This window comes from Crocuta crocuta, unplaced genomic scaffold, assembly GCF_008692635.1.
Source record: "Crocuta crocuta isolate KB4526 unplaced genomic scaffold, BGI_CrCroc_1.0 scaffold39, whole genome shotgun sequence".
Taxonomy (NCBI): Eukaryota; Metazoa; Chordata; class Mammalia; order Carnivora; family Hyaenidae; genus Crocuta; species Crocuta crocuta.
Window position 1 is genome coordinate 3836538 of NW_027533334.1, and position 21819 is coordinate 3858356.

Genomic DNA, 21819 nt, shown 5'->3' on the forward strand with positions numbered 1-21819 from the left:
TCGGCTCCTTCTCAGTGGGCTTCAGCTGCTTAAACGGCCTCATGCAAGGCCACGCCCTTCCCAGGAGAGCCTGAGTCCAGTCCAGCGACTGAGGAAAGTGGGGGGTATTAAAGCATAACTGTTTCGGCCTAACTGGGGAACGCAGGACAGTAAATCCTTGCTCCAGATTTTCCTGTTGGGTTGCTGACACCTTTGTTGGGCGGATGTGGCAGTTAACTTCTTCCCCAAAGCAGTCCTGCTTCTCTCACATCCTTGTATAGGTGTTCATGTCTGATAAACATCGTACACCCCAGACCTCCGGTGACTCTAACCTGCAACCGTTGGTGCTGGGCGTGGCCCCAGGAAGCAGGAAATTAAGTGAGGGTTTGGAAGTGGATCACATGCCACCAGGCTGGCCACGAGGACCCCATCACTGGTGGTAAGTAGAGTCCAGATGCTGCGAGTACAGGTGGCCATTCAATTGTTACATCTCCTGGGGTGGGGGGCTTAGAGAGGGGGGGGGGGGGGCTTGGGGNGAGACGCAAATGCACTAGTGGATGCAGTGTATCAGGTATTTGAAACTTGGAAGGAAAAGGTAGATATAAGGATAATGGGATTAGGTGGCTATTGCTAAGCCCCACTGATGGCTACAGAAAGTTAAGAAGCAGCTAAAGGTGAAAACCAAGTATGAAATCCAGGAGTCAAAGCCAGAAGGCTCACTGGATATTCACAGATGCTCCTTCAGACCTGCAATAGTGGGATAAGAAAAGTTTTGGACTTTTTCAGCTAAGAGACTGGACTTCATAAAAAATTAAGGCAGGCCCGTGTCAAGATAGGGGCTCAGGTTAGAAAAACCTTTAGTCTTAACAGATGGAATGCAGACATCTTGGTGGATGTCCCCAAAGATTTTGACATCTAATATTTTGTTAGTAAACTGTAATTGAAAACACAAGAAAGCCTCAACATTTTCGTGGCTTATTACTATCTAAGTAAACTTAGTGAGAAGAGTTTGGACAATGGTCACCATCTTGTATACTTTTCTATACGGGGAGAGGATCTTTTTATGCCTCTGTGGAGAACTGTTTTATTCCTTCCTAAGTCTGCATCAGCTTCCAACACTTTTATGCTTGGCGCTTTCGATGAAATTGAACTGGAATTTCATGAGAATTTTCAAAGAGCTGCTTCCGCGTGAAGTTTTTGCCAGATCCACTTCCTCTGGGACATCTCCACTCTCTTGCTACCACCTCTTTCTAGTTCCGTCGCTACGTGTGGCCTTCACTGAGTTCCTCTGCTGTACATCTAGAGGCTCCCAAAAGGCACCTGGATGTGTGTTCCCAGAGTCAGCTGTTTCTTCTCTAATGCGTTTGACTCCAATTTCACTTCTAGCGTTATCACTTTGGGGATTTTGGGGGGCACTTTCCTCTTTGTTGGCCAATTCCCTCTTTGGAGTATTCATTATAGTCAACTGTCACATGGGTAGCTTCACAGGGAAGCAGACCACACAACTAAATGCTTGGCTGCCCACCTGTGTGTGAACTGAACAAAGGTAGGCACTGACCAACTGACTTTGAAAGTGATGTGATCAGCAATGATCATGACCTGCATCTTCATGATGATAGTGATCCATGGATTAGAGAGCTAACCTTGGGGTTTGTTAATATACTGTTGTAACTGATACTTGAACCGTGTTGTTGGGGGACTGGTGTTATTTCACTAAATCGTGGTCACTGAAGTTTTGTGCGTATTGGGGCTAACTTCCAAGACTGGTCCAGCCACTGCCACTGTCCAATGTCCAATTTGTCTGCAACAGAGGCCAATACCGAGCCCCTCATTTTGCAATGAGGCCAACTGGCCACTTGATGGCAAGTGGGTCACATTAGGCCCCTTCCAGAAATGGAAGTTTTCAGTTTGTTCCCACAGGACATATTCTGGTATGACCTTTCCTTTCCTCATTCAGCACCACTATCTGAGGACTTACAGAGTGTTTGACCCACCAGCACCAGATCCCACATTGTGTCAGACAGGGGAACTGACTTCACCGGAAAGGAGGTGTGGAAATGGGCAATGACCATGGGATCCACTCACCATGTCGCCCAGAAGCTGCCAGCCTGATGGGGCTGGAACAGGCTGCCGAAGACAGAGCTGAAGTGCCAGCTAGAGATAGTATTCTGTGAGGACGCAGCCTCCAGAGCACAACATGTGCATTGAACCCAAGTCTTTGGGGAGCTTGGTATTCCCAACAGGAAGAGTAAATAAGTCCAGATAGCCTCATCTACCCTTTTCGGAGGGACTTTGTGTTTCCTGTCCCCACATTGCTGGGCTTTGCAGGGTTAGAGGATCTCAGCCCCAAAGAGGACTCACTTTGTCAGGGGACCCAGCAAGAGTGCGTTGAATCATAAGCTACAGCTATTGCCCAAACACTTTGGGGTTCTGTCTGGGCACTGGCAGGCGAGAAGGGAAGTCACCATTTGGGCAGGAGTAATTGACCCTGGTCATCAGGAGCTGGTAAGGCTATTATCGCACAATGGGGCAGGGAGAAAAATGTGCCCAATCGTGACTGTAAATGGACAAGTACAGGAGCCTGGCCAGAGAAGGAAATGGTGACCAGAGCTGAGGTCCCTCATTGATGGGGGCCAAGGTCGAGCCCCCAGGTAAGACTCCAAAGCCAGAAGATGTGGTAGCCAAGAGTTTGAGGGATCTAGACTGGACAGCATAGGCGAAAAATGATATAGATCAATTGTTGCCCAAACCCAATTGTAGAGATGGAGGCAAACTCTGTTCCTCACAAAGTGTACCTCAAGAGGAGAGGCCAGTGGAATACAGGGGAAGTTGCTTTCTTGATGCCCGTGAAGAATGGCTCCAAGCAGCACAAGGAGATGAGGGACGTGGAGATACACAGCCCAGGATCTCCCTTCAAGGAAGAACTGAGGTGCAGCCCAGCTGCAGGAAGAGGGGTACATGGATGGCCTGTAGCTGTCCTTTTCTTCAGAGCTGTCACAGCTGCAGAGAGCCACGTCACCGGAGTGTACGCCTTTCTCTGGTGCCCAGTAAGGCGGAAGTATAGAGACCCAGCCCTCCCAACCCAGTGCAGGACACTGATGGGCAATACACACTTCAGGGCTCCCCATCAGGCTGAAAGCTTTGTGACACTATATCACAGTTCAACCTCTGCCCAATCCTGCTTCCCCCCTCCCACCCGATCCTTTTATAAGTATGGACCCCTAATAAACATTCCCCCAATTTCCTCCTGTGCTTACTTCTACTTTTCCAACAGTAGGTGTCTAGATCCTGAGACCTTTTTGGGTTAAACAGCCTATCATGTAAGTTTCATATTTAAATCTTATTTTATAAGTAATAAAAAAAATTATTCTGTGATGGTGAAGATGTTATCATTGGAAGAAAGCTCGTCGTGCCCTAAATATACGCTCTCCAGTAAGCCAGATTGCAGAGATCACTAAGTTGTGAATGAGAATGCTGTTTATTTATACCATGTGTCACAATTTACAAAGCATTTTTATATTTACAGGGTTACTTGTTCCCAGCCATTCCATACACTAGGCAGATATCTGTATTCTTTCAAGAAAAAAAAATAAACACTAAGATAAACTGCAGAATGTCTAGGTCTAAATCCCAGAGAAAATTCCACACTGGTGCTCAAGGAGAAAATACAAGTTTACTCATATAAGTGAAAAATTGAAAGAGTGAAAGGTTGGAACATTCCCTCAGTAGGGGAGTGTGAGATGTTTATCATTTATAATACCATATAGTTAGTTAAGATAGATGAAATATAATATATCATTTATAAACTATATCAAGTCTCAGTATAAATCTTTGAACAAAATATTGAGTCACTGAATGGAAAATTTCTGAATATATATACTATGATATCATTTAAGTAAATTTTTAAATAATGTAAAAACAATACTAAGCATTAACACATATATATAGAACTTTTAAAGTATTCTTATTTTATTTTTTAATGTTTATTTATTTTTGAGAGACAGAGAGGGAGAGTGGGGGGAAAGGCAGAAAGAGAGGGAGACACAGAATCCGAAGCAGGCTCCAGGCTCTAAGCTGTCAGCACAGAGCCCGACACAGGGCTCGAATTCACAAACCTTGAGATCGTGACCTGAGTCAGATGCCCAACCAACTGAGCTACCCAGGTGCCCCAAGTATTCTTATTTTTAAGTCTATTTTTTTAATGCTTTATTTACTTCTGAGAGAGAGAGAGGGACAGTGTGAGCAGAGGAGGGTCAGAGAGGGGGAGACACAGAATCTGAAGCAGGCTTCAGGCTCTGAGCCGTCAGCACAGAGCCCGACGCGGGGCTTAAACCCACGAACCATGAGATCATGACCTGAGCTGAAGTCAGACACTTAACCAACTGAGCCACCCAGGCGCCCCATAAGTTTATTTTCTTTTATTTCAGTAATCTCTTCACTCAACATGGGGCTCAAACTCATGACCCTGAGATCAAGAGTCACACACTCTTCTGAATGAGCCAGCCGGACACCTCAGACTTTTTGAAGTATTTTTAAGAATTCTTAAAAAAATTTTTTTTAATGTTTATGTATTTAAATTTTGAGAGAGAGACAGAGAGAGAGTAAGCCAGAGGGGTCAGAGAGAGAGAGAGAGAGAGAAATCCCAAGCAGGCTTCATGCTCTCAGTGTAGAGGCCGATGCAGGGCTCAAACTGATGAACCATTAGATCATAACCTGAGCTGAAACCAAGATTTGTATGTTTAACTGACTGAGCCACTGACGCGACCCTCAAGTATTTTTAAAAAGACTGATTAGAGGGGTGTCTGGGTGGCTCAGTTGGTTAAGCATCCTACTCTTGATCTCAGCTTAGGTCTTGATCTCAGGGTTGTGAGTTCAAGCCCTTCATTGGGAGGAGCCAGAGCCTACTTAGGAAGGAAGGAAGGAAGGGAATATTTCTTGGATTCAAGGTACTTTTAAGGCTGAAGTGGGACCTGGCAAAGAAAGACCCCATTGAATCATTGCTGGTAAATAAGCACAGCTTGAGGTTTTTTTAACTTCCAGCTCTTTGCAGAGACCCACGATCCTCATTTCCCTTTCTCCAGAGCTAACCCACTTCTTCCCACACTCAGATTTCTGATTCTAGAATACAACGTGTGCTCTGTGAAAGTCAGAGGCAAAGGAATGCCCCTCACACCCCAACCCTGCCAGCCCCCTGTGCCTTCCCATCCTTACCACAATGAAGTTTAGTTCTGGGGTTAAGCCCACCGGCAGTGAGCGCTAGTCTGCCTGCCACTCAGTGCTTGGGACAGTTTTAGCGACCCTCTCTCTGCCACCCACAGACTGTATCAAGACAACAGCTGGGTGGAGGCCCATGACATCTTTCTTATTGAAAGGCATTTAATTGGAACAGGAGGTCCATTGAAAACCAACCCAGCGAGCAAGGCATGCACATGTTCGTGGCTCTGGATGGTGCCCACACCCAGGTTGTTCCTGGTATTTCTTCTACCCTGCTCAGTGGGGCTGAGCACCAAGCTCAGGGAGAAGCAAGAAGATACAATTTTATCCTTTCCTAGTCTGGACAAGGCAGGGAAAGACTGTCTCAATGCCTCCTCGGGAAAGACAAGGCTTAGTCTCTTTTTGCATAAACTGTTGATGAATGCAGCATTGTGGGGGTTCCCCAAAGCTACCCCAAGCTCTCCAAGATTTGGTTCCATCTGATTTATCATTTTTGAAGTCCATTTAACAGTCCATATTTCTTGCTTTTTTTTTTTTAACCCCTGTTCTAACCAGAGTGCTTCTGAGTTGTCTCTCATTTCTCATAGGTTGAAATTATCAAGGCATCTGAGATCATCCCGACTGTGTTTGTAACCTAGGGAACAAAGAAAGCATAAAATACCATGTCAAAATATTTTACATATTGAATTTTAAAAAGCAATCATTTGAGGTGTTGAGACACTAATGTATTCTCTACGCCAAGTTCAACCAAAGGGATCACAGAGAGCAGAGAAGATTGTTTCATCACTGAGAATAAAGATCCCCTCTATTTCACAAGACAGACATTTGAGAATTAAGTAAGACAGACTTTGCAAAGCACTTGGCGGTTTGTCTGGCTCATAGTAGGTGCTTAATAAACCCAGTTGGCATTCTGTTTTGCATGTACCATATTAAGCCTTCGGTGCAGTTTAAGATTTCTCTCTCTAAAACAGCCCTTGTCACAGGTTCCAAGCAAATAAAATCAACTGGGAATTTTGTGAAACTGCAGATTCTGACTCGGTGGGCCTGGGGTGAGGCCGGGCAGTCCAAATTTCTAGCCCCTTCGTGTTGCTGGAATGAGATCCACTTGAAGTATTAAGGTTCTACCTCAGGGGTTAAAATGATCATTCTTGGAGTGCCGAGAAGAGCATGAGACTCTTGATCTCAGGGTTGTGAGTTTGAGCCTCACGTTCAGTGTCAGGATACCTTTAAAACAATGATCCTTCCTACTTATCTCTATCTGACAATTGTGAGTATGCTGTTTCATCCCATGTGCCTTCCTCAACCCTCATCACCTATTCAGATCCTACATAACTTTCAAGAGTACTTTAAGCCCCACTCTTTCTAATCGATTAAGCCTTCTTCCCAAATATTTGTAGCCCTAAATGATTAATATCATATCTGAAGCCCTGAATCAAATTTAATAAGACTGGAGAGAGGGGTGCCTGGATGGCTCAGTGAGTTGAGCGTCTGAATTCGGCTCAGGTCATGATCTCATGGTCTGTGGGTTCAAGCCTCATGTTGGCCTTTCTGTTGTCAGCAAAGCCTAATTCAGATCTTCTATCTCCCTCTCTCTGCCCCTCCCCCATCCATGTGCATTCTCTCTCTTTCAAAAATAAAGAAACATTTTATTTTATTTTTTTATAGCTTATTTATTTTTGAGACAGGGAGAAACAGAACAGGAAGGAGCAGGGGAGGGGCAGAGAGAGAGGGAGACACAGAATCTGAAACAGGCTCCAGGCTCTGAGTTAGCTGTCAGCACAGAGCCCGACGTGGGGCTCGAACCCACGAACCACGAGATCATGACTTGAGCCGGTCAGATGCTTAACTGACTGAGCCACCCAGGCACCCCTAAATAAACATTTTAAAAAGCTAAAAAAAAAAAAAAAAAATTACTGGAGAGAGATTGGTTAGTTAACCCAAATATTTGGTTAAAGTGGGAATATAATTTAAATATAACTGCTTTACACTTTAATAAAATCATCTAAATACACATTTGTTGACCTATTTTTGAAACAATTTTTTTAATGCTTATTTATTTTTGAGAGAAAGAGAAAGACAGAGTGTGAGTGGAGGAGGGACACAGAGCGAGGGAGACACAGAGTCTGAAGCAGGCTCCACGCTCTGAGCTGTCAGCACAGAGCCCAACGTGAGGATCGAACCGAGGAACTGTGAGCTCATGACCTGAGCTGAAGTAGGACGCTTAACTGAGCCACCCAGGCGACCCTTAATAATATAAATATTTTCTTAAAAGGAAATTAAAATGTGTTGCTTCCCTTTAAAAAACAAAAAGGATTCTACTTCATCTTTCTTACACAAACCATCTCTATGACATATTGTTTAATTGTTTTGGATCTGACATTTTTTCCTCAAATTTTCAGAGATTTCCTGGCCGTAACTAATTTGACCACATTTTGAAAATGACTTGCCTTAGCTTATTTAACTTGTTCCATAGATATTGCAACTCTTTCTTACTGACCCCAGATTTCACTGGTTTCATTATTACCATTATTATTTAAGTTAAATCGGATAGTTGCCAGAACAAATAGAAAACCAGGGCTGGACACAACCACAAGCAACTGGTGAGAGTATGATTCATCTGTGAGAGAGGAAGTGGAGGAGTCGGATCTGTGGTAGGCTGAAGGATGGCTCCCCAAAGATGCCCTCTCCTAATCCCAGGAGCCTATGAATGTGACCTTATATGGCTATGAAAATTCATACAGGGAAACCTTGCTTAAAATAGAGGCCACAAGGGGGAGCCCTCAGGCACTACCACTTGCCATCCACCACAGACCCCAACAGGAAGAATCTTAGGAAGGACCCCAACAGGAAGAGAGGCATGTTGCTAGTTGACCCTACTTTACTAACACCAACAAGAGGAAGGGAGATTTTTCTCTTTGCCTGGCAACAGCCCAGACAATGAGGGACAGTCACAACTCAGCCAATGAAAAGCCACAATTTGGCCTCTGAATTTATTCCAATGGACTTTTTGTTTATAACAGTCTTCCCAGCTTCCCCCTTTCCTCTATAAAAGAGTGTTCCTTGGGGCAACTGGGTGATTCAGTCGGTTAAGTGTCTGACTTCAGCTCAGGTCATGATCTCACGGTTCATGGGTTCGAGCCTTGTGTCGGGCTCTGTGCTGACAGCTCAGAGCCCGGACTGCTCCTTGCCCACTCGCACTTTCTCTCTCTCTCTCAAAGATAAATAAACATTAAAATGTATATTTTTTAAAGTGTATATTTTTTAAAGTATATTTTCCTCTCCTTTGCTCTTGGGACTTCGCCTATGGCTTTAGCTACAGGTATAAGCTATAGCCTGCTTGCGCTGAGTTGCAAATCATTTGCTATTCTCAACTAAACCCATCTTGCTGGTAAAATAATTGGCTGTGTTACTTTTAATGTCAACATGACAAATGGGATTTTGCAGATGTGATTAAGAGAAGGATTTTGAGATGGGGAGATTATCCTGGTCTATCTAGACAAATCCAACTTAATCGCTTATAAGGGTCCTCATAAGATAGAGGCAGGAGGGTCCGAGTTGGTGGCAGAGCAAACAAGAAGTCAGAGGGGGCCGTGAACCAGAATACAGAAGCTTTCTAGAAACTGAAAAAGGGAAGAGAATAGATTTTCCTCACTGAAATTCCAGAAGGAACCAGCCTGGCTAACACCTTGGCGTTAGCCCAGTGAGACTGAGTCCAAAGACTTCTGACATCCAGAGCTGTGAGATAATAGAAGTGTGTTGTTTTAAGTCACTATGTGTGTCTGAAGCTTCCATTGGTACTAGCACGGACCCAAGTGCAGGTCGTGCTCTGGAGAGGCGCTCAGAGTGCGGGGGGCAGAATGGCACTGAGGACATGTGTGGGTCTGTGTGACAAATGCAGCTGGTGAAAAGGAATCAAAAGCACTTCTACTATCATGAATTTGGCACTGTATTTTGTTCACTAATTCTTTCACATGTCTTGCCGGAGAGTTGGGGAGATTTTTCAGGGCATCAGTATATTCTTTTGCTGGCTTTGCATTTTAAGTCAGCAGCTGATCACTGTTGTTGTTTAAAATTAAAAGGTAGTGTGTGTGGAACGTTTGTGGCTTAAACTTTTAGATTAGTATATTTAAGATTTTTTTTCCTGTCAAGAGAACTGGATTCTCTACGGTGCTAACAACCTTTAATCTAGGAGACCTGAGATGGAGAACACTTAACCAAGGTTTTGGGGTCCCACAGGCCTGCATTCTGCTATTGGCAACCCTAGGGCCTGGGGCCTGTTAGAGAATTTCTCTCACCTTCGTTCTTTTTTTACTGAAAGGGTGGTTATAATAGTATCCACCTGACAGTCTTGTTGGGAGGAATGAATAAAGTACTAAAAATAAAATGCTTGGTCTCAGGTACACAAATAGTGGTAATGGGTTCTTACCATTGTATTGTTGATGCAGAGAATGCTCTAGAATGGCATGAAGGAGTAAAAAGATACCCTTAAAGACAGCGCGGATCATCAGACCTTTTACATTTTAAAGCTAGAAGGACTCTTAGGGGTTGACAGACTATGCCCAGAGGCCAAATTGGCCTGCTTCCTGTCTTCATAAATAAAGTTTTATTAGAACAGTCATTCATTTACCTGTTGTCTATGGATGCTTTTGCACGACAATGGCAGAGTTGAGTACTTGTTACAGAGACTTTACCGCCTGCAGGATCTAAAATACTATTTGGTCTTTGGCAGAAAAGTTTTGACCATCTGATCTGGAGCACCTAATTTTACAGATAAGGGAAAAAGTCCCAATAAGATAAGTGACTTGGTCCAAAGTCACATGGCAGTTAGGGAAAAGACTGCCAGGTGCCTTCTTCAGACACTCCCTGGTTGGTTCACACCTTCACATCCTCACACATGCAACTTGTAGACCTGCCCTAGAAGAAATGCTAATACAGAAGTAGAAGGCACAACGTGAAGCCATATGAAGAAATAAAGAGCATTGGTAATATAACCATAAGGTAAATACAAAGCCAGTATTGTAGTTTTAGTTTGTAACCCGTTTTCCCCCATATTTTTAAAAAATGTTTACTTATTTTTGAGAGATTGAGAAAGAGAGCGTGAGTGGGGGAAGGACAAAGAGAGAGGAGGACAGATGATCCGAAGTGGGCTCCGCACTGACAGCAGCTAGCCCGATGCGGGGCTTGTACTCACGGACTGCGAGATCATGATCTGAGCTGACGCTGGACGCTCAACCAACTGAGCCATGCAGGTGCCCCTCCTCATATGGCTTGAAATACAGATGAATAAACAATAATTACAGATCTCTGTGAGTGGGCATGTAATGTATAAAGATGTAATTTTTGATGAAAATAACAACCTAGGGGTGCCTTGGTGGCTCAGTCAGTTAAGCGTCCAACTTCGGCTCAGGTCATGATCTCATGGTTCGTGGGTTCAAGCCCCACATTGGGCTCTGTGCTGAACTTTTGCTCAGAGCCTGGAGCCTGCTTCAGATTCTGTGTCTCCTTCTCTCTCTGCTCCTCCTCCACTTGCACTCTGTCTCACTCTGTCTCTCAAAAATAATATATAAATGTAATAAAAAGATAGTATAAAAAAAATAACAACCTAAAAGGGGAATGGAGTTGCACAGAAGCAGGGTTCATACATACTATTAAAGCTAAAGTGTTAGGAATTAAAAACTGATCGTTGTGTGTTTAAGCATGGAATTGTGATCACCAGAGTAAGAATATGACTAAAAACAAATAAACAGCACATCTAAAAAATGGAAAAGGAAATAAAAAAGGAATCAAAACAGTACATTACAAAACAAATCAAACATAAAAGAAAAGCAATAATGGAGAAACTGAGGAACACCGATTTCCTTCCCAGGTTCTTCTCTTGATTTAACTTTTGTGTTAATGACTGCAAAATAAGATGAAAACAAGATGCTACGTATTGACGAATATTTTGCAAAGCTTCTCCAGCAACTGGGTGTCACAAAACGGAAGTCATTGCTCATTCCTCTGTGCCTCTCACTGGTTCCCAGTTACTTTGAGTTCTCCTTTCAGTGTACCAGCCTGCGGGGCTCTGGGAATGATTCTGTAATGCAGCACCGGCACTGAGGTAATTCATTTCTTTAGGTTTTGTTATGCTGTTTGAAAGATTTTTGAGTTAACTTTGTTATTTTTTTAAAGTTTATTTATTTGGAGAGAGAGAGAGAGCATGCGAGAGAGTGTCTGTGCACAATTGGGGGAGGGGCAGAGAGAGAGAGACTCCTAAGCAGGCTCCAAGCCATCAGCACAGAGCCTGATGCGGGGCTCAAATCCACGAAGTGTGAGATCATGACTTGAGCCAAAATCCAGAGTCGGATGCTTAACCAACTGAGCCACTCTGACGCCCCATATTATTTTTAACCATGATTTTACATGTCCTTCTCATAAAAAGTTCCAAATCCCTGAAGAAGCCGAAGTAGACCGTGAATGAAGGGAAATTACTTTGTCATGTCAGGATCTGATAACTGATGTTGTTACCATTTGAAATTGTCGAGTCCTTTTAAATAAAATTGGGTGTTAGTGAAACAATATTTGGAAAAATTTGAGCTCTTTCTGCACATTAATAGAAAACCCAATGTATGTTAAGACAAGAAGAAAGCCTATTGGTTCGAGGAACTGAACAGTCCAAGGCTTCAGACACTCGGACTATGTCATCAGGATCTCTTAGGTTCCCCCAACTCTGGGCTCTTCTGCTTCTGTGTTGGCTCATTTCTTTTTGTTTGTTTGTTTTGATTTGATTTATTTCTAGGAGAGAGAGAGAGACACAGTGTGAGCAGGGGAGGGTCAGAGAGAGAGGGAGTCACAGACTGAAACAGGCTCCAGGCTCTGAGCTGGCAGTCAGCACAGAGCCCGACACGGGGCTCGAACCCACGAACCGTGAGATCATGACCTAAGCGAAAGTCAGACGCTTAACCGACTAAGCCACCCAGGCGCCCCTGTGTTGGCTCATTTCTGAGCGAGGTGCTCCCCTGGACTGGTAAGATCGCTGCAGCTCTACCAGCTCTACATCCTTGTAGGTTCAGGTAGGAAGACAAAGTCCTGGGACTTATTCTGACTGGACTGGCCATGGGTCCTGGAGGATTTGGGGCATTGATGTCCAGACCTGTCCTGGACAGGACATATGGGCAGAGAGTCTGGGCAAGGATGCCTTCCCTAAAGGAACTCAGAGTGTTACCAACAGAAGGGGGCGTGGATGCCAAGTGGCCTCTATCCTCCTTCCTACATAAAATGCCAGATGGCAAGAAGACCCCTAATGTCCACACATTATTCACTTAGATACTCCAGAAGGGAAAAGGTTGGTCAAGAAAGGGGTCAGACTGCCAGGGTGTTAGATGTGACTGCATTCTTAGGGGTCCTTTAGTCCAGCCCCCTTCATGGGGCTGAATCCGGAAAATTAAATGATTCATTTCTGAATCCAGAAGGATGAATGACATCCACAAGGTTACAACTTCTTTGCAGCACTTGGTTGGGGGGTGAGAGAGCCCAGCTAGTCTGACCCTTCATGCAGACCATTCTACTAAGTACCCCTCGCAGAGGGGTTAATTAGTAGAATTACTGAGTGTCTGAAGATAAAAATCTTTCTCAGAAATGGACAAAGATTATAACTTAATATTTCCCCTACCTCCCCCATACCTAATAAGATGTTGAAGTATATATCTGTATATGTATATGTGTAATACATATAGATTTATGTGTATATGCATGTACATAGATATTGCACAAATAAATATACGGATGTGGGTATGCATGGATGGTATATATATATATATATATATTTATGGAAAGAAAGAGATTATTTGCATTTTAGACTCATGCCTGAGTAGAAAACTTAAATAAAGATTTTGTTTTTCCCCTTCAAAATGTGTAGACTTATAGGATAATTATAGTTCAACACCAGGGAGAAGGAATTGATTTTCTCCAAGTTCCCCCACAGTTTGTATTATTTTTATTGATTTTTCTGAAGCTCATTTCCAAACATCTGAGAATATACAAAATAAATATTCGTCTTAAGTCATTACTATTGTTGTTGGGGTTGGAAGCCAGGCCCTTGCACCTGTCCCTTTCCCATATGATTCTGGAATGTACCAGTGAACCGATGGCTTGTGTGCTCCACTGAAACATCTGGCAAGCTTGGGCTGTGTTTGGCTACAGAGTCACATATGTGGCCGGGCGCTGTATGACACTGGAGTCCAAGCTCGGCACAGCTCATTTGACTATCTCATTCCAGGACAGAGGAAAAGGCCCTCAGCTGAGGACATGAACATGGGGATCTCACACTTGAGACGGCGGGGTGTTTGTTCCTATGATTTAAGAGACATCAAATGGCTCTAATCCAACAACCAAACATAGGTAGCAGGGCCAACATTTGGCTTCCCTCCCAGGATAATCACCAACATGCAATGTATCCTACCAAAAATAAGCCTTGTCAAGACCTCCCTCTGTAAGTTGGCCGCTCACCTGGCCTTTTCACTGTAGTCACTAGTCTTGACTACAGTTTTTAGGTGTGGCTCACCTGATAAGTATCTAAAAAGGTTCTCTGACTTACAGCTTTATAAATGTATATAATAAATGAACTTGGTACAGCCATTTGGAAGACAGGTTGGCAGTTTCTTACAAACTAAACATGCTCTGATCACACCTTGCAGCAATTACACTGCTTGGTACTGTATTTACCCAAAAGAATAAAAAACTTATATCCACATAAAAACTTGCACATGGAGGGGTGCCTGGGTGGCTCAGTCGGTTAAGCGTCTGACTTCTCTCCCCATTTGTACATAGAGTTCATCTCTAAGTTCAGCCATCTCTTTACAAATAGAGTTCATTAATATTGGCCATGGCAGGAATCTACAGATCACTACATATCTAAATATCATTTGAAAAATCTCGACTTTTTCAATATGTATTTTTCACAGTTTAGGCTGAAGCCATGTGTCCTGTTACACACTTTGCTCGGAAATGTAGCTCTCAAGTGCATCAGAACTGTGGGAGAGTATTGACTGGACTTTCACGATCACTCACTTTTTGAAGGAAGTAAAAAGCGTCCAGGTAGAAGGAACAAATTCCAGGTACTTTAATTACCTGGAAGAGTTTCCTCTATTGCTGAGAAGTTCTTGAACTATGTGATACTTCCTGTTCAACACCATTGGAAGCTTCCTCTAAAGTAGGCATTCCTCTGACCCCCTGAAATTGCAATGATTCTCTTTCATAGTTATGACCTGAAGCAGGGGGTTGTTAATATTAAATACTCTGTTTTGCACACTGAACAGGAATGAAGGTCCTGGGGGTGGGTAACTGAGAGAAGGTCAAGGCGCCTCATTATGAACTCCCCATGAGACTCTTCAGGACCTTATGCCAATCCCTCCCTGCTCTGGTAGACCTGCTTAACTGGGCAGACTGGTCAACCTCCAGCTCTAGACCATTTGCCATGAATCTACAGTAGACTGTTTCTTCTCCCTTATGCATTTTTAAGAAAATGTTTTATTTTCAACAGTCATATTTAAGGGTAAGGGCTCAACCTTGAAAACTGCATAAAGCTGACAGTTTTGGATGGCAGATGTGGACCAATTGAGCCAAGTGATCACCAGTCCTCGCTCTGGAAAATTATTTGAAGGCTTCTTCTTCTGAAATTCACTCTTCATAATTACCAGGGCTTGATTAGGTCAGTTTGCCCAAACTGGCCAGGTTATTTATTCATTTACTAGAAGGCAGCTTTTCAAACTATTTATCTAGGAGATATGACTATTCTCTCTGTTCTGGTGTCCCAGTCTCAAGGTCCCCAATGCTGTCAAACTTGGTGTCCATTAGCGGAGGGATGGATGAGTAAGTGTGTAAAACAACAACTGATATGAATGGACAACAATCTTTGCTCTTTAAAACGCAGTACTGGGTGAGAAAAAAATGGTGGAAAAATAAAATGTAAAGCACATACACATAAAACACTATATTGTATAAGATAAAGGCATATTTTTTTAATTTAAATTCAAGTTAGTTAATACAATGAACTCTTGGCTTCAGGAGAACCCAGTGATTCATCTTTTACATATGACACCCAGTGCTCATCCCCAAAAGTACCCTCCTTCATGCCCATCCCCCATTTTGCCCATCCCCCTCCCCTCCCCTCCAGCAACCCTCAGTTTATTCCAAGAGTCTATTATGGTTTGGCTCCCTCTCTGTCTTAATCAAGATAAAGGCATATTTAAGGAACATAAGAAACATATGAACATGGGTACTTAAGGTGGGGAGTAGGGGTTTGGGGATAAAGGGGAAAGATAAAATACAAGAGAAGCCCTGTTGAAATTGTGATCATAAGGTAGCATGAACTGACGATGAGATGAACACTTTTGAGGTCTCATAGAAGGTATAAATAAAGACTAGTTTTCAGAAACATCATCTCGTAAATTAGTGTGTCCCAACGAGGCCCTATGGTACTTGAACATTCCGAAAGATGTTAATGGGTGTTCCCCAAAAGGAGATTCTCCGATCAAGCACAGTTGGGAAACATTAAACAGAGCCAATTAGGGTTCTTCGCTTCAGGTGTTCCCAGAACACATGATACACAGTGTCACCCAAGATGGATACATGCACTATTTCCCAGATTTCTTTGGTCTTAGCGTGCTTTTTGCCAAATGCTGTTTTTGCAAAGCACCGAGCAGGAAATGCTACTCTAAATATTGACCCCAGTTAACTTTCTTCCCTCAGGACATCCTTCATAATTTATCCTACCTGTGCTCCAGGCCTCATCTGTTCCATGAAGCCCCCTTTGCAACCCACAATTATCTCTGTTCTGTTTTTATCGGGGCAACTCTCTGGCCTTTGGACAAAGACCAAAGAGCAATAAGATTAGCTTATTGCTAATCAGCTTACTTCACTGTTGCTTCAAAATACTTATTCCTGTAGCAGTAAGATCAGAATAGAGCAGGCACACTTTACTGTTGCTTCTGCATAAACTGCTTTCTTTTTTTAATTTTAATTTTATTTTTTAAAGACAGAGAAACAGAGCATGAGCAGGGGAGGGGCAGAGAGAGAGGGAGACACGGAATCTGAAGCAGGCTCCAAGCTCTGAGCTGTCAGCACAGAGCCTGACACCACGCTCAAACTCACGAACCAAACTGTGAGATCATGACCTGAGCTGAAGTCAGACGCTTAACAGACTGAGCCACCCAGGCGCCCCTAGACTGTTTTCTTAAGGATAAGTGTGACATAATCTTTCATCTACGTCCTAGCTTTTGGTTAAGTTGGCTTGAATAAATTACAGGGAAGGTCCTTTCAGCCAATCATTTTACCCCATCTATTCAAATCAGATGAAAGTAATATTTTGTTTGCTTCTCACACTGGCAGGTGAGGGTGGGGGAGTCATATGCAGAAAGCATCCTAACAGCCACAGGAAAAAAAAAGCTTTCTTCACAATGTTTTGATGCTTTAATAAGTTTAAGGGAAAACAAGAGGGAAAAACCAGGAGTTTGCAAGCTTCCGAAGAGAGCTTCAGGTCAGTCAAATGGCTTCTTAGCTTTGTCTAGCTTTGTTCGTCACTAATATTAGATGATGATGAAGAGAATGAGGCCGGAGGTGGTGGTGGTGGCTACTTATACAGTTCATATTTCAGGCCAAGTATGACGCTAACCACATCTTTTACCCCACGGATTTAATGAGAGGTCACTATAAAGCACCTCTGACCAAAAATACCTTCCCCACCTGCCTCCCATAGACCTAAAATTTCCATCTTTTTAAAAAAGTTTATTTTTTTAAATGTTTATTTTTGAAAGATGGAGTGTGAATGGGGGAGGGGCAGAGAGAGGGAGACACAATCTGAAGCAGGCTCCAGGCTCTGAGCTGTCAGCACAGAGCCTGATGCAGGGCCCAAGCTCATAAGCTGTGAGATCATGACCTGAGCCAAAGTCAGACACTTAACTGACTGAGCCACCCAGGCGCCCCAAGAATTTATTTTTAAGTAATTTCTACACCCAATGTGGGGCTCAAACTCAACAACCCCCAGATCAAGAGTCATGCTGCTTTGACTGAGCCATCCAGGTGCCCCTAAAATTTCCATCTCTATATACCAGTTCCTACAGCCCCTTCTGCATTTGTAAACACGCCACAACTATTATACTTAGTGATACCTTTGTATAAATTTGTTTACTGTGAATTTCAAAAAGTTGCCCAGCAGAAGATATGGGTCAAATATTCAGCTTTGATTGTGTGTGAGGGGGTACCCTTTGGGAGAACAGAGACGGAAGAAACAAAGCAATCCAATTTTTCCTCCTAGTTTTTACTTCATTAAATACTTGACATTCACTAAGAACTCAACTATTTATAAGAGATACTTTCAGGGCCTCTGGGATTTTAAAGATCAATATAGATTGCAATCTTTACACTTAGCACTTAATCAAGGAGGCAATCACAAACAAATAATTAAAATATGATATAACTGCTTTAGTAAAGACATGACAATTCTGTATGTAAAGCACCCAGCCCAGAGGCTCAGCACAGAGGGGTTGCTTTCTTCTCCCTATTTCTCTGTGGGAGTCAAAGAAAGCTTCACAGAGAAGCGCTCTGTCTTGGAGGATAAGTAGGAATCTTCTAGGCAGAAGCAGGCGATGACAGTGGTGTGCTAGTGAATGTTTAACAACCGGAACTCCAAGGGGGGCGGGGGAGGCCCTGATGTGTAGGGTTTGCTAATTTCCACGGTACATTCTCCTACTTGGCAGATTTTAGGGTACCAACGGGATGTCACTGAGCAGAGTTGGGACCAGAGATGTACCTGAGCCCATAAGAGCCAGCTCTGGGATACCACTGGAGGACCAGATGGAAGGGACAGCACATTCTAAGGCGCGGAGGTCCAAAAACGTCTGGTGATCAACGGGCAATTGTCCTGAAGAGTGTGAGCAAGGGTCTGTTAAAGAGATGCAGCCAGAGAACCCTGCACGGTCTCAACCAGAAAATCCATAAAGACGAGGCAGGTGTAGCCTGTACTGGGGAAAAACCGATCTTGAACGAATTTGGAAAGCGGTTTGGAAAGAGATGACAAAAGGCATTGAACTTTTGCAACTTTCTCTTTTATGTAGTTGATAGCAATCTAAGCCATCCAGGATTTACCTCTAAATCCTCGCAGCGGCGGGATGGAGGAATTGCCTGAGGACAGAGGACAGGGAGACTGGGAGGAAGGTGGTGGTTAATAAACATTCTAAACAGACTTGAAAAGAGCTCTACACTACCAATGCTTGGCATCTTTGGGCCACACCTCAGCCATTTTGGTCACACTCGTATATATCCTGTCTCACGGGGTTCTTTAACTCAGGTCTCCAGAAAACAACAAAAGGAAATAAAAATAATCTTTAAAACACTACTAAATATAAACTATACAATATAGTGCACAGCTGTCTCTGACATAAATGTTAGTTTATATACAGTGGATTCTTTTCTGAATCCCTGTTCCTCCACAGCAGGGAATAGTTTATCTGCTTCTGCTTATCTTCTTATTACCAATTTTTATTGCCTCTTCCTGAGTATCACACTGGTCCCATTAAACTCTCGTGTTTGTGATGTATTTGATGTTCAATGACGCAAGTGCTCACCCCCTTAACTACGAACTAAAAAAGTTCATTTTTGCAGCTGCAGCTCCCTGCTGCTCATCGGGATGAGCCAGACTGCCGAAGTGAGACGTGTTGTTGTTGAACTCAGCATCTGCCCTGGAGATGTCACACTTCTCTCAGGCCTCCTGGCCCTAGCCACACTCCCGGCTGATGGCCCTGGGTCTACGTCAGCTGACTGGCTGGAAGGCTCCCTGACAGAGTTCTAGTTCCCTGGTCAATAGGGGGTCCATCGGACGGTCATGTAATTGCAACTCTGTGGCTCTGCCACACGTTACTGGGACACTTTCCAGATAAAGGCATTTATCCTCACGGGTGGTCCTGTGATTGTGACAGTGTCTGCAGACTCCTGTACCATCTCTCTAACTCTCTCCCCGTTTCCTTCCCTCTCTCTCATTTTTTCCTGTTTTCCTTTTCCTTCTGGATTTGGCATCAGAACTAAGCATTTATTACCAAAGGCTGCATTGCCCAGCTCCCTTAACTCTTACACCACCAGCAGGTGGGGACAGCAGCAGCAGCAGCAGCAGCAGCAGCAGCAGCAGGAGAGTGCAGGAGAGGGGGAGGGACAGGTGGAAAAGTCCACTGCTGCTTCTCACCGCCCCCTCACCAACCTGACCTGGGAGCCAAGTCTGCTCACTTCCTCCCATGCATGAGAACACACTGTGCGACACCGAAATGTGGTGGTTCAAAGTGTGGACCCTAGAGTCTGACCACCTGATGCAAACCTTGCTTTATCACCTGGCAACAGTGTGACCTCAGGAGGATGGCCAGATTTAGCAAAAACAAACAAATGCCAACAGGAGACTCATTTAAATTTGTCAGATATACAATGAATACTTTCTAGCATAAGTATATCCCATGCGATGTTTATACTAAGCTATTATGTTATTTATCAAATTTATCTGACTGTTCTGCAGTTTATCTGGCAACCCTAGACCTCAGGCTAGCTACTTAGCTTCTCTGTGTCCAAATTCCCTTTTCTAGAACTTGAGAATAAAGGGGCCGCCTACCAGCAAGGGTTCTTATCTTGAGGATTAAATGAGATAATATATATAAATGTTAGGAATCTGCCTGCTGGCACACATACGGTATGGTGGAGGGCATGGACTTGGGAATCATATAGACCAGGTTCAACGTGACCTTGGCCGAGTTAAACTTCTCTGTGCTTCAGTTTCATCATCTACAGTATGGGGATAGAGTTCTTATGTTGTTGAGAGGAGTAAATAAAACTATACAGGGAAATCATTTAGCACAATGCCTGGCTCATAGGAAATGTAACCAATAGTATCTTATGTAATATATAGTCTATGAACACCATCCTCACCCCTTCCATGAGCCATCTTTTTTTTTTTCCATGTAAGCTTTACTCCAGACATGGGACTTGAACTTATGACCCCGAAATCGAGAGTTGAACACTCTACCAACTGAGCCAGCCAGTCGCCCCTCTATGAGCTATCTCTGCTATGTGGCTTCTCCATCTTATTCCAGCGGCACGGATTTCACTTCCTCTGGATTTCTGTGTCCTTGCTGATCTTACCACCAATGGACCCTTGACTGCGTTCTCCCATGTGCTGTTTGCTAACTGTCAACACAGCCTAATGGATGCCTTATCTCATCGGTCAGATCCCAGAGGCCTCTTCTTCCGGCTACTCCCTTGGGTACTGGGCATCATTTTCAGTACCTATCTCTTAACTGATCAACTTTTTAGTGCATTCGTCATGGACATGAGGACCAACAGAGACAAACCTGCATATCCAAATGATCTATCTGCTTCCTGAGATTGGCAGTGTAGACTCTCTCCTGCGTGTAGAACCCTGGAGAAGCAATACAAAGTGTCAGGGCTTCCACTGTCCTAAGCTTGGTCAAGCAAACCATCAAGGGGCTCACATTCTCCAAGTCTTTGGGACTGGTAGGCTCCTTCTCTCAAATCCTGCTGGTGGGGCTTGAGGCATGAAGATGTTCAGCACATGGGTACTGAGCAGATCAATGATAATGTGTTTGAAACAGCCTTAGACCTTAAACAGGGACAAAACCAGGAGTTTTCAGTACATCCTGAACAGGGGAATGAGAGTAAAACCTCCATACCAATGATTCTCAACTTGGACTTAATATAATCACCTGGAGAGCTTTTTAAATTTTTTTTAATGTTTATTCATTTTTGAGAGACAGAGTACAAGCAGAGGTGGAGCAGAGAGAGAGGGAGACACAGAATGGGAAGCAGGCTCCAGGCTGTCAGCACAGAGCCTGATGTGGGGCTCGAACTCACAAACTGTGAGATCATGACCTGAGCCGAAGGTGGCTGTTCAACCGACTGAGCCACCCAGGTGCCCACCTGGAGAGCTTTTTAAACTTTTTTTTTTAATGTTTATTCATTTTTGAGAGACAGAGAGGGACAGAGCATGAGTGGGGAAGGGACAGAGAGAGAAAGAGGGAAGACGCAGAATCCAAAGCAGGCTCCAGGTTCTGAGCTGTCAGCACAGAGCCCGATGCGGGGCTTGAACCCGCAGACCATGAGATCATGACCTGAGCCAAAGTTGAATGCTTAACTGACTGAGCCACCTAGACACCCCAAGAGCTTTAAAAACTCCCAAGATTCTGGGGCACCTGGGTGGCTGTCGGTTAAACATCCAACTCTTGGTTTCAGCTCAGGTCATGACCTCAAGGTTTCGTGAGTTTGAGCCTCACAAGGGACTCTGTGCTGACAGCGCAAAACCTGTTTGGGTCTCTTTCTCTCCTTCGCTCTCTGCCACACCCATGCTCATGCACACTCTCTCTCTCCCTCTCTGTATATATAAATAAACATTAAAAAAATAAAAAATAAAAACTACCAAGATTCTGACTTCTTTGGTCTGGGTTGGGGAGCCTGGCAGTCTGGAGTTTCAAAAGTTCCCCAGGTGATTCAAATGGACAGCCGTGGCTGAGAAACTCCGCTTACGCAGCTTTAAATGGAAACCAGAGGCCTGGCTGACACACAGTGTCTACTAAGTACAGAATACTAAACTGGCAAAAG

At 43.8% G+C, this 21819-nt stretch overlaps 1 long non-coding RNA gene across 3 annotated transcripts in view; it reads left to right on the top strand.

The window, feature by feature from the left end:
* LOC144218330 (uncharacterized) overlaps positions 1–18588 on the top strand; it is a 28615-nt gene extending 10027 nt beyond the window's left edge. Inside the window, exons 2-3 of one of the 3 annotated variants that reach the window (XR_013331116.1) lie at positions 261–418; positions 17928–18588. This is a non-coding gene — a long non-coding RNA (uncharacterized LOC144218330). Of the gene's footprint in view, positions 1–260; positions 419–1936; positions 3224–17927 lie in introns of those variants that run through there. The other 2 variants (XR_013331114.1, XR_013331115.1) reach the window with 2 other exon arrangements.
* The last annotated feature ends 3231 nt before the right edge of the window (positions 18589–21819 follow it).